This window comes from Ipomoea nil, unplaced genomic scaffold (assembly GCF_001879475.1).
Source record: "Ipomoea nil cultivar Tokyo-kokei standard unplaced genomic scaffold, Asagao_1.1 scaffold1900, whole genome shotgun sequence".
NCBI classification, from domain to species: Eukaryota; Viridiplantae; Streptophyta; class Magnoliopsida; order Solanales; family Convolvulaceae; genus Ipomoea; species Ipomoea nil.
The window spans coordinates 1,387,971-1,403,580 of record NW_017618328.1 but is presented as its reverse complement, the minus strand read 5'-3'; the positions used below and the strand labels follow the sequence as shown (position 1 = coordinate 1,403,580).

Below are 15,610 nucleotides of genomic sequence, written 5' to 3'. Positions count from 1 at the left end.
TTAGTTTGGCATATAAGTTTCGTTGTGAAGTTAGCTATTCATCTTTGGAATGAATTGTGCTTGGGTCAATTCTACAACCCTTATACTTAGTTGTTCTTACAACGATTCCTTTGTAAACTCTCTAAATTTTCCAAGTATTCTTTGAAATTGGAAAATAGCAAAATTCATACCAAAAATTCCTTCTTGTGTAGCTTAAAAGAAAAGCCTAATGTTTAATTGTAACTTTTGATTTTTGAACTTGGGCCTATCCTTTGTCAACCTAACCTCTAACCCATTTGAGCTAATTGTTTTTCTTGGAACCTATCCAATTTTAATTCTATCTAAACCATAAATTCCCACTTTACCCAAAATCCCCAAATTAAATCATCTTTTTCCCCAATTTCCCCCAAATTCCTAAAATTCCAATTTCTCTTCTTCTTTTCTTTCCACCCGTGAGTAGCCGAAACCCCACCCCCTACCCGTAGCTTCACCGCAACCCGCCACCACCACCTGCCCGTCGCCACACCATCGCCGTGCCACCGCCACACAGCCGACGCACCCCGGAGCTCCGCCGTGCCGTCTGCTGTGTAACACCCCCCAAATACGACCTATATAAAAAAGCCTTAACACCTGCAGATCAAACACAAAACTAGCACAGCGGAAGATAAAACGGAAACTGGATAAAAAGAAATCCAACGGGGTGTTATGCCACGTCTACCAAATAAGGTAAACGCTACGGCAGCCAATCTGCAAGTGTATACATCTATCCCAAAAAGATACAGTCTAACACTACAACGACACACATGCCACAAAACAAAAGGAAAGGTACTAGACTACCGACTTCTAAACATCGCGCTCATCTAGACATCACCTGAAAGATACAAAGATAAACATTGGGACGACGCCCGGTCAGCGATAATGCTGGTAACCCACCAATACCTGTTAAGTATCATACATAGGTAGGATATATACAAAAATCATTTTGAAACGGAATACATATATATAAGTGCAAAACCAGGAGTAAACACCAACTCAAGACTCAACGCTCATCAACAAACACCACGGGAACACATCCCAAGACCACAACGGATAACGACACCACAAGAATAAAGACACGACACACGGAAACACATGCCCTTGTGACTATATACCTCACAAGTTAAGAATACACAACCACGGCTACACAAGCCCTCGTGACATCACCCGCCACGAGTTGATATGCCTTCCTTATGCCCTGTTCCAACCTTATTGGCTACCCCCAACCTTATATCTAGTTCCAACCTTTACCTCCAGGACCCCTGTACATACAGTCCAACCTTATTCCCCCGGGAATCGTCATTCCCCCTCCGACAGACCTCCAACAAGACCACCAATTCATAGTACCCGCGGCACTATCACGCACATGGCACACATGCCTGGATAACACCTGTTATCCCCCAAAAACGTGAACCTTACACAAAGGCCACAGCTCCATAATCACGCCACGGCCACCACGAGGACCGCTGCAATACCTTGGTGACTAGTGTCCCATACCACTAATCGTGCAATCCAGGTAAAGCCACACACGCACCACAACTCCACAAGAGTAAATCAACGGATTATAACGAAGGTATGAAACATACTCGATCAAGGAACGGGTCACAGCCCAACAACAACAACAATGAATAACGCAAGTTATCATCAACCAAACGGAAGGTACAAACAACACACACGCTAGCATTTAGACAACAAACTAGCATGCTTATCAACGGGGAAACTCAAGATAGTTCCGAGGAACACACAAGACACCTCACGGTCCAACGAAACACAATGTTGAACACTTAGCACGATTCAAGACAATAAAGTCCTACATGGATACCTACCATATAGTTCTAGACATACGAAACATCAAGAAGACGCACAAATAGTTCCAGAAAAGAACATCGGGAAGTCAAAAGACCAAATACCGAGTCAAACGGATCACGGGGAACAAATCCCATTCCAACTCCACTGTGTTCCCCGCGGGTGGACCCACGGGTAGGCTCCCACCCGTAGTTCCGCCCGCGGGTACACTACCCACGAGGCTACATGTTCCCCGCGGGTGGGCGGCAGGTGGAGCTCGACTCGTCGTTCCGCCTGCGGGTACATATACCTGTGCAAAATAATCCCTTCGGGGATTTTTATCTCCAAACTCAAATTCAAGTCCAAAACATGCCAAATCTCACCCAACACAAAAAAATGACTTGAATCATGGAAAATGCCAAGCAATGGCACAAAGGAACCCTAAACACATGCTCTAGATATGCAATATCACAAGACAAATGCATAAACCCTCACATTTCATAGCAAAACACAAGTAGAATCCAAGAAATCACATATAGGTAAGCAAAATAGGTTTTAGTAGAGCATGTGTTACCTCTTGTAGACCAAAAGACTTCACTTTACCCTCAACAAGCTTCTTACAAGGCTTACTTTCCAAACCCACACTACAAGAAAAATGCACATAGACAACGGTTATTAACCGTTGTCGTAGGGGTATACTTTCTGTTGTTGAAGCCGGTGTTGTTGTAGGTCCTGCTCATAGACAACGGTTTTTTAACCGTTGTCTTTTCTACCAACGACAACGGTTTTTTAACCGTTGTCTATTAAGTGTTGTTGAAACCGGTGTTGTTAAAAGTCACGCAATAGACAATGGTTATTAACCGCTGTCTTTTCTACCAACGACAACGGTTTTTAAACCGTTGTCTATTTATTGTTGTTGAAACCGGTGTTGTTAAAAGTCACGCAATAGACAACGGTTATTAACCGTTGTCTTTTCTACCAACGACAACGGTTTTTTAACCGTTGTCTATTTAGTGTTGTTGAAACCGGTGTTGTTAAAAGTCACGCAATAGACAACGGTTATTAACCGTTGTCTTTTCTACCAATGACAACGGTTTTTTAACCGTTGTCTATTAAGTGTTGTTGAAACCGGTGTTGTTAAAAGTCACGCAATAGACAACGGTTATTAACCGTTGTCTTTTCTACCAACGACAACGGTTTTTTAACCGTTGTCTATTAAGTGTTGTTGAAACCGGTGTTGTTAAAAGTCACACAATAGACAACGGTTATTAACCGTTGTCTTTTCTACCAACAACAATGGTTTTTTAACCGTTGTCTATTTAGTGTTGTTGAAACCGGTGTTGTTAAAAGTCACGCAATAGACAACGGTTATTAACCGTTGTCTTTTCTACCAACGACAACGGTTTTTTAACCGTTGTCTATTAAGCGTTGTTGAAACCAGTGTTGTTAAAAGTCACGTACATAGACAACGGTTTTTAACTGTTGTCTTTTCTTTAAAAGACAACAGTTATAAACCGTTGTCTATTGGGTGTTGTTGAAACACCCATAAACTGTTGTCTTTTGTAGAAAAGTCAACCGTTTCTAACTGTTGTCTATTGTAAAATAGACAACAGTTTTTAACTGTTTATCACCTGCTTAAATTATAATCGTATAAAAAAACAATTTATCCATTCACCATAAATTGCAAAGTGTAGTTACATAATTGTGCACAAGCTAATAAGGTTCAAAATAACAAGTAAAAAGACTTCCATGACCAATTCTAATTATCATTCAAGTCATAATACTACTACACAAAAAACAATTCCCCGAACCAATTCAAGTCTAGATGATCACAACGTTCGAATGACCAAATCATACCTACTCTATATGACTTGATAGAATATCGGCCCATTCAGATCGCACCAGATCAATAACCTCTTTGTCATAATCAACTTGTTGAAACTACATGTAAAAAGTAAGAAAATAAATTAGTATAGATATAAATAATTTGCAATGAAATGAAACTGCCCTCTTACTCTCACCACATTCATACTCAAGGTGTTCATAACAAGATAATGAGTTTCCTAAAGAGAATCATAACAAGTGTAGCCAACAAGTAAAGAAAGACACTTGAAAAAGCAATACATCAAGCACTAAAATGCCCAAAATTTTGAGCTTTCAGACGCATTCTACACCCAAATTTCAGAGCAACAAACTTATTCTAAAAAATAAAAAATAAAAATCAAATTTATCATCAATAACTGTCCAAATCAAGTGAAAAAGAGAGAGGCTTAAACCCAAGCTAACAAAGCATTAAAAACCTAGAACCATTCTGCAATTAAATAACAGCGAGAAACAAGGAAGAGAGAGTAGAAATGGAATGTAATACCAGTGCTTGAACAGAATTTTTATCATCGAAGTCTGGCATATTCTCAATTAAAGTTTTCATGTACGCCATGACAAAGAAACCGCATTGGTTACTATCCGGTTGACGAGGAACCTACAAATGTTAAATAATATTTGCATTACAATTTAGCTATATACAAACACTTATATAGTTAAAAATATGAAATTACCTTGACAATTTCCCAAGTAGTTTTACTGCGTCCTTTCTTTGCATTCGTAGTGGATGCATGAACCATTTTAATAGCCCTTCATATGTATATATATATATATATATATATTTGATTATTCAGATTATGTAATAATAAATCGAAAGAATGAAAATAAAAAAAATAAAAAATAAAAACTTACATTTCTACAACACGCTTCCAATCATCATCGCGAATGCGATGATTAAGAGGGTCCCACACATAAACTAAGTCCTTAGTGATGTTGATAACTGTCAGAATCCAATGGAAGCTATGCACACACAAACACATAATTATATATTACATCAACACAATATATGCAATTGAAAGTAAATTGTAACCATTCTTACCCTATATTACATGGCACCAAAAGTGTTGCATCACTTAGAATGTCCAGCAGTCTGTTTGCTAAAGCTCGTGCCCTCTTTTCCAATTGATTTTCTAGAAAATTTGTATCTGTTCTTTTCATTGCCAGATGCCCTACAACACTTGGCTGCATAAATCTGAATTTGTCAAGCTTGTTCTCTTCCATCATCTTGTTATACAAATACCTAACATTTGAACGGAAACTGAATTAGAAGAACAAAGCATAGAAGTGATAAGTTATCAAATTGACTCGAAATATATATTAAATCATACCATATGTAGACAACAATACATGTGTACGATATTGGCATCAATTGACAAAAAGGAGTCACATCTTCGTCGTGCACAAAGAGAGTACATTCTTCCCCGAAGACATTATTATCTAGCAATATTTGTAAACTCTCTCCATTCCCAAGTGCACGCTTGTAATAACAGTAAAGTAGCCATAATGACTTAGGCATACTTGAGGAGTTCAACTCAAGCTTTTTGACTTCCTTGGCCGCTTTCTTCTTAGATGGTTTCTAATTTGCAAAATATACGCATATTAGCTAGATAAATAAATATACTAAGAAATGCATGTTTATTATATACATAAATATACTAAAATTTACCTCCAAGACATCTTCTTTTTCAATAAATTGCAGCTCATCATCATCGTCCTCAAAATCCAATTTATGTTGAATATCACCAATTTCTTCTTCACTTTTCTTCGCACCCTTTGCATCCTTTGCAGTACAGCTGCCTTTTGCTTCAATCTGAATATTACAGCCAACATTTTGAAGTAGCATATTTTCTAACTTTGCTACTCTGTCTTCAACTTTGGCTTGTCTGCTTAGAAGAACATTTTTCTCATGAGCAGGCATCATCCCTCTACCCATTCTGAAATATGTTGAGGGATTGACATGTCCCCCTATAGTCCTCACCCGACCTCCATGCTCCTTAGATTCAAGAGCCTGTGTCAGGATGTCCTCATTTGGTCCTTGAAGTTGCAACAAACCATCTTGCTTTTGCTGAATATATTCATCCTGTAATGCATGACAAATCCATGATATAACCACAATCTTTAGAAATACATAAAGAGGATAATACCAGTAAAGGTTTTTCTTACAATCTTTGTAAATTTTGTCTTCAAAACATCTCCTTGTACTTCTCCTTGTTTACTAGTTCTCCCTTTCTTCCACAGTATAGCTCTATTAACTTCGTCATCATCACACAACTCCGTCGACTACAGGCAAGAAGATTTATAAATGTCAAACTTAGGGTGAAAATGTGTTGAAGTTAATAATAGTGAAAGTGAAATAATAATTACTTACAATTTCACTAGCTAGCCGGGCATATCCTTTATGAGCAAGCCGATGTGGATAAAGGTTTTTCTTTCTTCTTGACTTTTGTAACTCGCTCACTTTCTAAGACAAACATGATTAAATAAAAGCTTCACATTATATTTCTACCATAGCACCATACTTTAAGATTAAATTAAGACTTCTTGAACGATACTACATTGAAGTGCAAAATCAAACCAACAAAGAGAACTATATTGCAGTAAAACTGTCCCAAATTTCACAGATTGTAAATAATAGGATAAAGAATGACATTCAATTAGATATTTGGAGACAATAATATAGTTGTATTATTAAGGCAATGTTTGATGAACAAAGGCCACTTTCTTGGGAAAAGCATATGGTCAAACTATTCCCATTCTTACTTGTGTATCAAGATTTAAAGGCTTGCTGGCATGAAAATTGAAAAGGGACATTCATTGCTTTAGAGACAAGCTCTTTGGCTGCCAATCTTATCCACAATTTTGATACATTTGACTTCCATCTTTAAAAGTTAATAAAAGGACTGAACAAATAAATGAGAATCCTAGAGCTCTATGTTTCAATTTTATTTTATTTTTTGATACATTTGAGTTCTGTGAAGGAAGCAATTTTTCCAGTCAGTACACTTTGCCCACAAGAGCTCTTCAACTATTACAAATATCATTATCCCACAACCATTTTACCATTTTATTTCATGCTCAAACTCATCTCTACCAACAGACAAGAACCATAATAGATATCAAACACAAGGGCAGAAATACATGAGTTCAAAATTCAAGGATCCAAACACATTATATAATAAACAGAAAATATCACTCAGAATGTTATAAAAATAGCAGAAACAATATCTCCATAAATAATATATTCCTTATTTGATATTCCAAAAAAAGAGCACTAAAATGGTGGTCCAAGATGAAAATACCAGATTAAAACAACTTAATACTCAATCATCTCATTTATAATATGAATCGGATTATGCTAAAACATACAGTTCACTGTCCTAAACTAATCTAGGAAGGTGAACAGATTATCAATAAAATCAAAACTAATATAAAGCCCAATTAAAGCATACAATGATACAAATATGCATATAGAGCATCCCAGTTGCTAGTTGCATGTTGTCTGTTAGCAAAAAGTTCATTAATGCACACAAGTCCAAGTGTCAATTATGCTTAGATAATTTTGAGGTTACCTTGAATTCTTCGGACATGCGGGAAATCACAAATTGAGTCCATTCATCTCCCGTAATACCATATCCTGCCGGTGGTTTATGTAAGTTTTCTTCATCATCCAATCTTGAATAAATAAATTTATTCGTGAGTTGTGTCTTATATTGACGCCACTTATCATTCGCTGAGCTCAAGCAATTTTTCTTGAAATTTGCCGGAACAATGAAGCTCAACTACATAGAACAAATTTTGTTAGCATTTGTTTTGTATATATATTTTCAAAGCTGGGGATTTTTTGAAGTTTTCAAGGATTTTAACTTGAAGTTGTTATTGATCAGCTTATGAGGTGGTCCTGAGCAGAAAGAAACAGACTAAAATTAAACTACATGGAATGAAGTGATGAGCTCATTTTCCCAGTCAGTACCCACTAGACATTCTCCCACCCCAAATAGTACAAAATTAATAATAAAAAAAAAACTAACATCATCACTACAATATACTGGCAATTAATACTGTCTTAAACCCCTGTGCAAGAACTCTTAACAACCATTGGCAAACACATACTCAAAAGTGTATAAAAAACAGAATCAATCTTTTCTACAAATGAAACAGTAACAGAATTTGTAAAAAAAAGAAAAACCTGAAGGTAATTGAGAATGTCAACTGTGGTTACTCTTGATCCTCCCTCTTGTAGCCTCAAGATCCACTGGTACAACGTCTCCTATTATATATTTAGAGAATAACCAAAACAAGCTAGACTTAGTTTGGTTCCTTTACATAGTAAAAGCGAAATCTTTCATGATAGATTGAGAAAAAAAAAATTAAGAGTCAATTGACAACAGATTACCAAAACACATTACTAGTTAAAACATTCAATCACATAAAGAGTTCAAAATCAAATGTCCATAAATAATAAAAATCACAAGTCTAACAAACTAATAATAGTTCATAGTTTAAAATATGCTCCAAAGTCTAAATGAGCTCACTGCTCACTGCCAATGTCCAACTACCAAGAGAATGGTGCATTGATGCATATTCATAGAGACTAATATGTAGCTATCTAAGTGGTAAATTTAAAGTATACCAAAAACAAGCATAAACAAGTTTCTGGAGAACCAGAAAGAGTAGATTGAACAAGCATAAACAACTTCTTTCTTATGCAAGAGTAGATTGAAAAATTCAACAATCACACCCAGAGATCATAATTTAAATTTCTATCATATTTTCACACAAAAAAACAAATACTGTATTGATACACACATTGATACAATCAGACCTAGCTTCGATAAAGTTGACAGATTATAGGGGGAAATTTCGATACAATCTTAAAATAACTTGGATACCTCACGGCGGCGGCAGCTGGACCGACGGCGACACAGGATGGCGGCGGCGATGGCGGAAGAGGTTGGGCTTTGGCGACGGCGTCGAAGCTTGGACGCGGCGGCGGTACACGGTCGGCGGAGATGGCTAGTGGTGGTCGGCGACTGGCGGAGACCTACGGACGAGCTGTATCGTTGGTGTTGTTGGCGGAGACCTACGGTCGGCGACTGGCAAAAACCCCACCGACACGGACGAGTTGTTAGCGGAGACTGGCGGTCGGCGAACTGAAGGAGAGGAAATTTTGGACTAACCTACGACCTTTGCGTAATTTTGTCTTAGAGGGAAGACAAAAAATTCCCAATTTTGTCTTAGAGGGAAATTTTGACTTGGGGGAAAATTTTAATTTGCCTTAGCTTAATTAGAGGGAAATTTCGTAACAAAATATTAGTTTAATTACTCGAGTCGCTACATCCGGTCAATTAAAATAAAACCGGGTATATAGGTACAGAACACGAAATTCATAAATTTCTATAATGTAGATTCATAATTTCTATACAGTATATTTCTAATTTAAATACAGTTGTATAGATTAATAATTTTTATACAATAAATTCATAATTTCTATACTGCATATTCATAATCTGTATTCTTGATTCACAATTTCTAAAATGTATAGTTATAAACACTTGGGAATATATGAACATCGCAAATTATAAACACAAAGTTCTGTAATTGTGAATATAGATCAGAGTTATTCAATAATTATGAATATGCATTTCAATTCAAAAATTATGAATATATAGTTTGGTAATTATGAACATAGAGCTAATTAATTAAGATCGCGGCAAAAGAAATGGGATATAGAAAAATGTACGGCATCGATCAACTACTCTTTCATATCTATTCTCAACGTGTTCCAGGCATGTCGGAGGGGTCGATTACGTACAGTTTCGACCTTGTTAGTCTTGCGCTAGCCGGAAGGGTCGATTACCAACACATAGCTAACCTTAGCTTGTTAGTCATGCGCTAGCCGTAAGGGTCAATTACAAACATATAGCTAACCTTGTTAGTCATGCGCTAGCCGGAATAGTCGATTACCAACCCCGTCCCCTATCATATATACCACCCTAAACCCCTACACATCATATATACCGCACCATTATGAACATACACCACCCCATATTGTTTTTTATACTTGATAATTATTATTATTATTTTGAATTCATAGATTGGCCTTTATTGTAATATAATTGAAAATAAAACTTTAATGAATTTACTTTGAAATTTTGGTGAACAATTTTATATTTAATTAAATATGAACGAAAATAGAGCTATTTTGGTAATATACTATATGTTGCGCTTGAATACGTAAGTGTTGTGGTGGCTTGGTGGGTTTAGATTAGTTTATTATGTTAGAGGTCTCAAGTTCTATTCTTCCTGGGGGGAATTCTTCAAATATTATCATCTAAAATAGTTGTCTTGGTTTTCACAAACAACACAAAAGAAACCCAGTTATATACCACATGTTACACCTTAAGATATAAAAGTTTGTGTTGTGTAGTTGGTAAAACCTTGTATTTGTTAAGCACGAGGTCATAGGTTCGATTCTTCTAGTTAACTTCTTTGTTTTTATTTTATATACATGTTATATAATGATGCGCAACGACAACGGTTTTTTAAAACCGTTGTCTTTATAGTGTTGTTTATTCAAATACACTTAAAGACAACATATCAAAGACAACGGTTTAACCGCTGTCTTAAACAAATAAAGAACATGCAAAGACAACGGTTATACAAAACCGTTGTCATTTTAGTGTTGTGTATTCGAGTGCGCTTAACGACAACACACCAACGACAACGGTTAAATAAAACCGTTGTCTATTTTTTAAAAAAGACCGCACAAAGACAACGGTTGTTTAAAACCGTTGTCTTTCTAGTGTTGTGTATTCCAGTCCGCTTAAAGACAACACACCAACGACAACAGTTAAAAAAACCGTTGTCTTATTTTAAAAAAAACGCACATAGACAACGGTTTTTAAAAACCGTTGTCGTTGTGGTGTTGTCTTTTCACAAAATGCACAAAGACAACACACTTATAACAACGGTTAAGTAAAAACCGTTGTCTTTGACAAAAGTGTTGCATCAAAGACAACGGTTTTGGACCAAACTGTTGTCTTTTATACAAAAGACAACACTTTTCTTAAAAACTGTTGTCTTTCTAGTGTTGTCTATGTGCATTTTTCTTGTAGTGCCACTTTAAGATCAAACCAAAAGATCATAAAGATCCTACCTTTAAGAAAAAGACAACTAAGATGGAACCAAAAAGACAAGATAAACTTAGATCCTACCCTCCTAGATGCTCAAATAGGTGAAAGGTTGAATCTTGGAAGCAAAACTTGAAATCTTGGCAAGGGTCTCAACTTAGCTTGGAGAATAAGCTACACCTCTTTTCTGGAGAGAAGATAGAGAAATTTTCTAGGAATTGTAAGGAATGAAATGAAGAAGTCTTCTAAGTTAGGTTACAATACTAACTCTTGGTGAAAAGTCAAGAATACCCTTACAAACCCTTAGAAGGTGTAAGGAACAAGGGAACTCCCCTCAAAGCTCAAGGTACAACACAACTTAAAGGTTGACTAGTCAAATACTAGTCCTTGAGTATTAAAAATCAGGATTTTAGGAATCAATTCCTCAAATAAAATAGGATTAATTACTCAATTAATCCATGGATTGAATGTGGATTTTTGGGGTGTCACATGCTGCGTGTCGCATCGTCGAGAGAGCTCGAGAGAGAGAGAGAGAGAGAGAGGGGGCAGCGAGAGTGAAGAGGAAAGAAGAGGTAGTGTGTGGGCACCTTTTTGTTGAGCTTTGGGTCATCTCCTACCATGCCTAGAAGATCAAGTTTGGCTAGAAAAGCGGAATGAGTGGATACCCACTACCTTGTTCTTGAAGGTAAAGCTTTTGACCCGGAATCTTTTCCTAATTCCTTGTTGGATATGCTTAGATTCCAGGGTTTGTTAGATGGGTTTCTCGCCATAAGGGCCGAGACTTACCCGAGTTTGGTTAAAGAGTTTTATCGTCACATGGTTGTGACAAAAGAGGGTGAGAAGGTTGAGATCACTTCCAAAGTGAGAGGTGTAAAGTTGGTGCTTTCTGAATAGAGGCTGGCTAAGCTTTTGAGTTTGACTGCTTCCGGAGTGGCTCAGTATAGTGGTCATTCCTGGATTAGTACGGATACCATGGGGTACCGGGACTACTTGAGCTACTTGTTGGGCCGTACGAGTGGTTTCACTCAAGCCTCTAGACCAGAGAAGAAGTGGTTGACTGCGGAGCAAAGGATTTTGGTAATGTTGGTGTCGGACTGTTTGCTGCCTAACAACAACAAGAGTAAGTTGCTGGGTAAGTTGGAGTGCACTTTTGCCTTATGTCTCAAGAATATGGTTAAGTTCAACTTGCCTGCTTTGATGTTGCAACACATGGTGTTCTGTCGGGATCACAATCGGAAGAGCTTACCATACGGGATGGTGTTGAGTTGGAACTTGGTTAGGAAGGGTGTCAGTGTGGACGGTTGCCTTCCGAAGGCCGTGGGAAAGCTAGTGTTGGATGCCACCAATCTTCGGAGTTGTAATCTGTTTCAGATGGATGATGGTGAGTACATCACGCTGGAGGAAGTTGCAAGGAAGGCACCTGAAGAACGGGCCGAGTTGGCAGCTGAGCTTGGAATCCATGCCGGGAAGTTGAGTCTTGCTGTTCAGAGCTTGGGAGGTGATGAGGAAGCCGAAGATGAAGCTGACCGTGAGGATGAGGTGGGAGCACCAGAAGTCGTTGAAGCTGAAGAGAGTGACTCGGAGAGCGAAGAGAACCGACGAAGAAGAGAAGCTCGCACCAAGAGGGAGCACGACTCCATGTCGCACGAAGAGCGTGTTGTTGGCTTGCTTCGTCAGCAGAACCGCATGATCGAGGAGGGCTTTGCCTACATGAAGACGCAGTTCATCGCCGTGCACCACCGGCTAGACCAGATCGAAGCCAGCTCAAGTCATAGAGGAGAAGACGAGGAAGAGTCCGAGGAGTCGGAGAGCGAGTCCTTCTAGAAGCTGTGGCTACCTTGTTCGCTTTCTTCTTTAGTAGTCGTGTCTCCTTAGCCGTTGTTGGTTGTTCGTTGTTGCTTTCATGCTTGTTTTTGCTTGTTGCTTGTGGCTTAGTTAGCTTAGTAATAGTAGCGGGTGTTTTGTGTTGGTTGTCTTGTCCTTAGTGTTTGGCTAGAAGTTGATGTTGGTGTTAAGACTAGAGTTCGTGATGCTCAATCTATCCGTTTGTTAAACTCTTGCCAATCCTTGATTGATATACAATCTTTCTTGTTTGAAATTCTTGTGAAATCTTATGAGCTTTGACCAAAAGAATTCGTTCTTGAACCTCTTGTCACAATGTTGTTTCCTATCACTGTTTGCTTTTAATTCGTCATACCCAAGCTTCGGGGACGAAGCTTCTTTGAAGGGGGAGAGGATGTGACACCCCAAAAATCCAAATTCAATTAATGGATTAATTGAGTAATTAATCCTATTTCAATTGAGGAATTAATTCCTAAAATCCTGAAATTCAATACTTGAGGACTAGTATTTGACTAGTCAACCCCAAAGTCAAAGTTGTACCTTGAGCTTTGAAGGGAGTTCCCTTGTTCCTTACATTTCCTAATGTTAGTAAGGGCATTCTTGACCTTACACATGGTGTTAGTATTGTAACCTAACCTAGTAGACATCTTCATTCTATCCCTTACACTTTCTAAAAATCTAGCTCTACCTTCTCTCTAAAAAGGTGAGTAGCTTTTCTTCATGGTAATCTACTATATTTGGTACATTGATAAGATTACTCATGTCACTTCATTTTTCCATTATTATTAATAATGGTAATTAAGTGTTACCATTAAACTGTTACGTACCATTGGGCGATTCAACTAAACTCTTCGTGAAGATGGGAGATTTTGGAGGCTTTCTTCGCTATCGCTGTTAGTGCTATCGATAGATGTAGTTTGCATCATTAAGGTACGCAAATCATTATTTACAGTTTATTATTATTGGTAACTACTGTTATAGCTGTTAACCATTTTGAACTAGTCACATTTTATCCTTAAGAATATGGAAACATTAAGATATGTGTTACCATGTTTGTCATTATTAAAATGTTCATAGTGATTATAATGCTCCTTATTACTATTAAAATTTTAATTAATGATAACATTATTTTTATGGTATTAAGTCATGAATTGTTTCCAAATTGATTTATGTGACATTTATTTTCGGACTTAAGTTTTATTACATTTTAAAGTTATATCCAAAAATGTTTTAAAGTTTAATAGTTTTAACTATTGTTTTTTCATATTTAGTCTCCAAATTAACATAATACTATTATTATGGCTATTTATTGCCTTTTTGGTTTATTTGTGATTTTTTGCTATTAATAATATTATTAATTGAGTTTTGGAGAGTGATTTTTTAATCAATTCAGATTTTGGAAAAACATGTTTTCTTGGCAATCTATCACATAATTTATGTAGTATTTGAATTATGATTTTAGATGTCATTGCCCACATATAGTTAAGTATGAATAATTGAATACACATTTGGTGTTTTTCATACTCTTTAAATTGTTTTATGCATTCAATCACATTAAGTGCATAATATTAAGTTTAATTATGCAATTAGAATTTGTGAGATTTTTATTTATGAATAAAACATATACTATGGCTTGATATTTGTGAATTTAGCCTGTTTTTCACAAAGTTGATTTTACGCAATTAAAACTTTTTCACGTGGGCTTATAGTTTTTAACCTTTCAAGTATATATCTATTACATTATTATTCAAATTTTGGATTTCTTTTGGTTAGAAATCATACTAGTTTTGAATATTTATTGTATACTTTGAGGTTATTGCTCATATTTAAAATTGTTTTGGTTTATGCAATTTATTTAGAATATATGAGTTTAATGTTTGATTTTATGCATACTTGTCCACCACATAATATTCTGTTTTTTTTTTTTTTTTTTTTTTTTTTTTTTTTTTTTTTAAATTATGCAATTTTATTATGCCTTTAGAAATGCATACTTTAGGATGGAATTATATTAGTTCCTTATTAAGTTGGACCTATGCATAAACTTTAGTTGCGTTAGTGCCTGAATTTGAGCACGTTTAGTTCGTTAATTTAGTTCATTGATTTAAAGCCTTATCCATAAGTGAATCTACAATTTTATAGATCTCCCAAACGATTTTACTTCAAACATGAAAACACATGACTTAGGGAAGTTTCTTGGGGAGGAATACTAGTTCTATGGCCCTGGCTTAAAAGCCTTGTTGCTACTAGTCCCCTTGCGACGCTACTCTGTCTAAGGAGTTGGTATTTAACCGAGATTTGTCTCGACCAACTTTCCTGGGAGTATACCTAATAATTGTATATCATGTGTTGGTTTAATTTGTTTGTTAGGCTTTAACTTCCCCTTTTGCCAAGTGATTACAATTTTTAGATTAATTAAAGAGTAGCCACAACATCTTTAATTTACTAAAAAAAATTGTCTAAAGTTCAAATCACATAAAGATGGCAATGATAAATGTCTAGTGATCCTATAATTTTAATTAGTTGGGGAGTAACCACAACATCCTTAATCAGTTAAAATTATATATTGAGTTGTTGGGTCACATAAAATTTGATAAATGTCTAGTGATCTTATAATTTAAATTATTTGGGGAGTAGCCACAGCATCCTTAATTAGTTAAAATTATATATTGAGATGTTAGGGTCACATAAAGTTTTAGACATATCAATTGTGATTAATTGTATGTAATATGATGGAATTTAGCCCACAGGCAATTTCGTTATATTTGTATGACTAATTAGGATGAAATACTGAACTATGATCATAATTTAGCCCACAGGCAGTTATGTATTGGAATGTAGTTTAGTAGGTTTATCAGTGATGATAGGAATAAAGATTCATGTTGGTCCCAAAGGGGGTGTGGTAAAAGTCTAGAGGGGGGGGGGGGGTGAATAGACTTTTAAACTTTCGCGAATACAAC

The 15,610-nt window shown here is 36.4% G+C and overlaps 1 long non-coding RNA gene across 1 annotated transcript; it reads right to left on the bottom strand.

Moving 5' to 3' along the window:
- Positions 1–3,578: 3,578 nt before the first annotated feature.
- On the bottom strand, positions 3,579–4,268 carry LOC109193646. The gene is made up of 3 exons (XR_002056311.1): positions 4,169–4,268; positions 3,715–3,741; positions 3,579–3,657 (listed from the first exon to the last, which is right to left on the bottom strand). It is a non-coding gene; the product is annotated as an uncharacterized LOC109193646 (long non-coding RNA).
- Between the last annotated feature and the right edge of the window lie 11,342 nt (positions 4,269–15,610).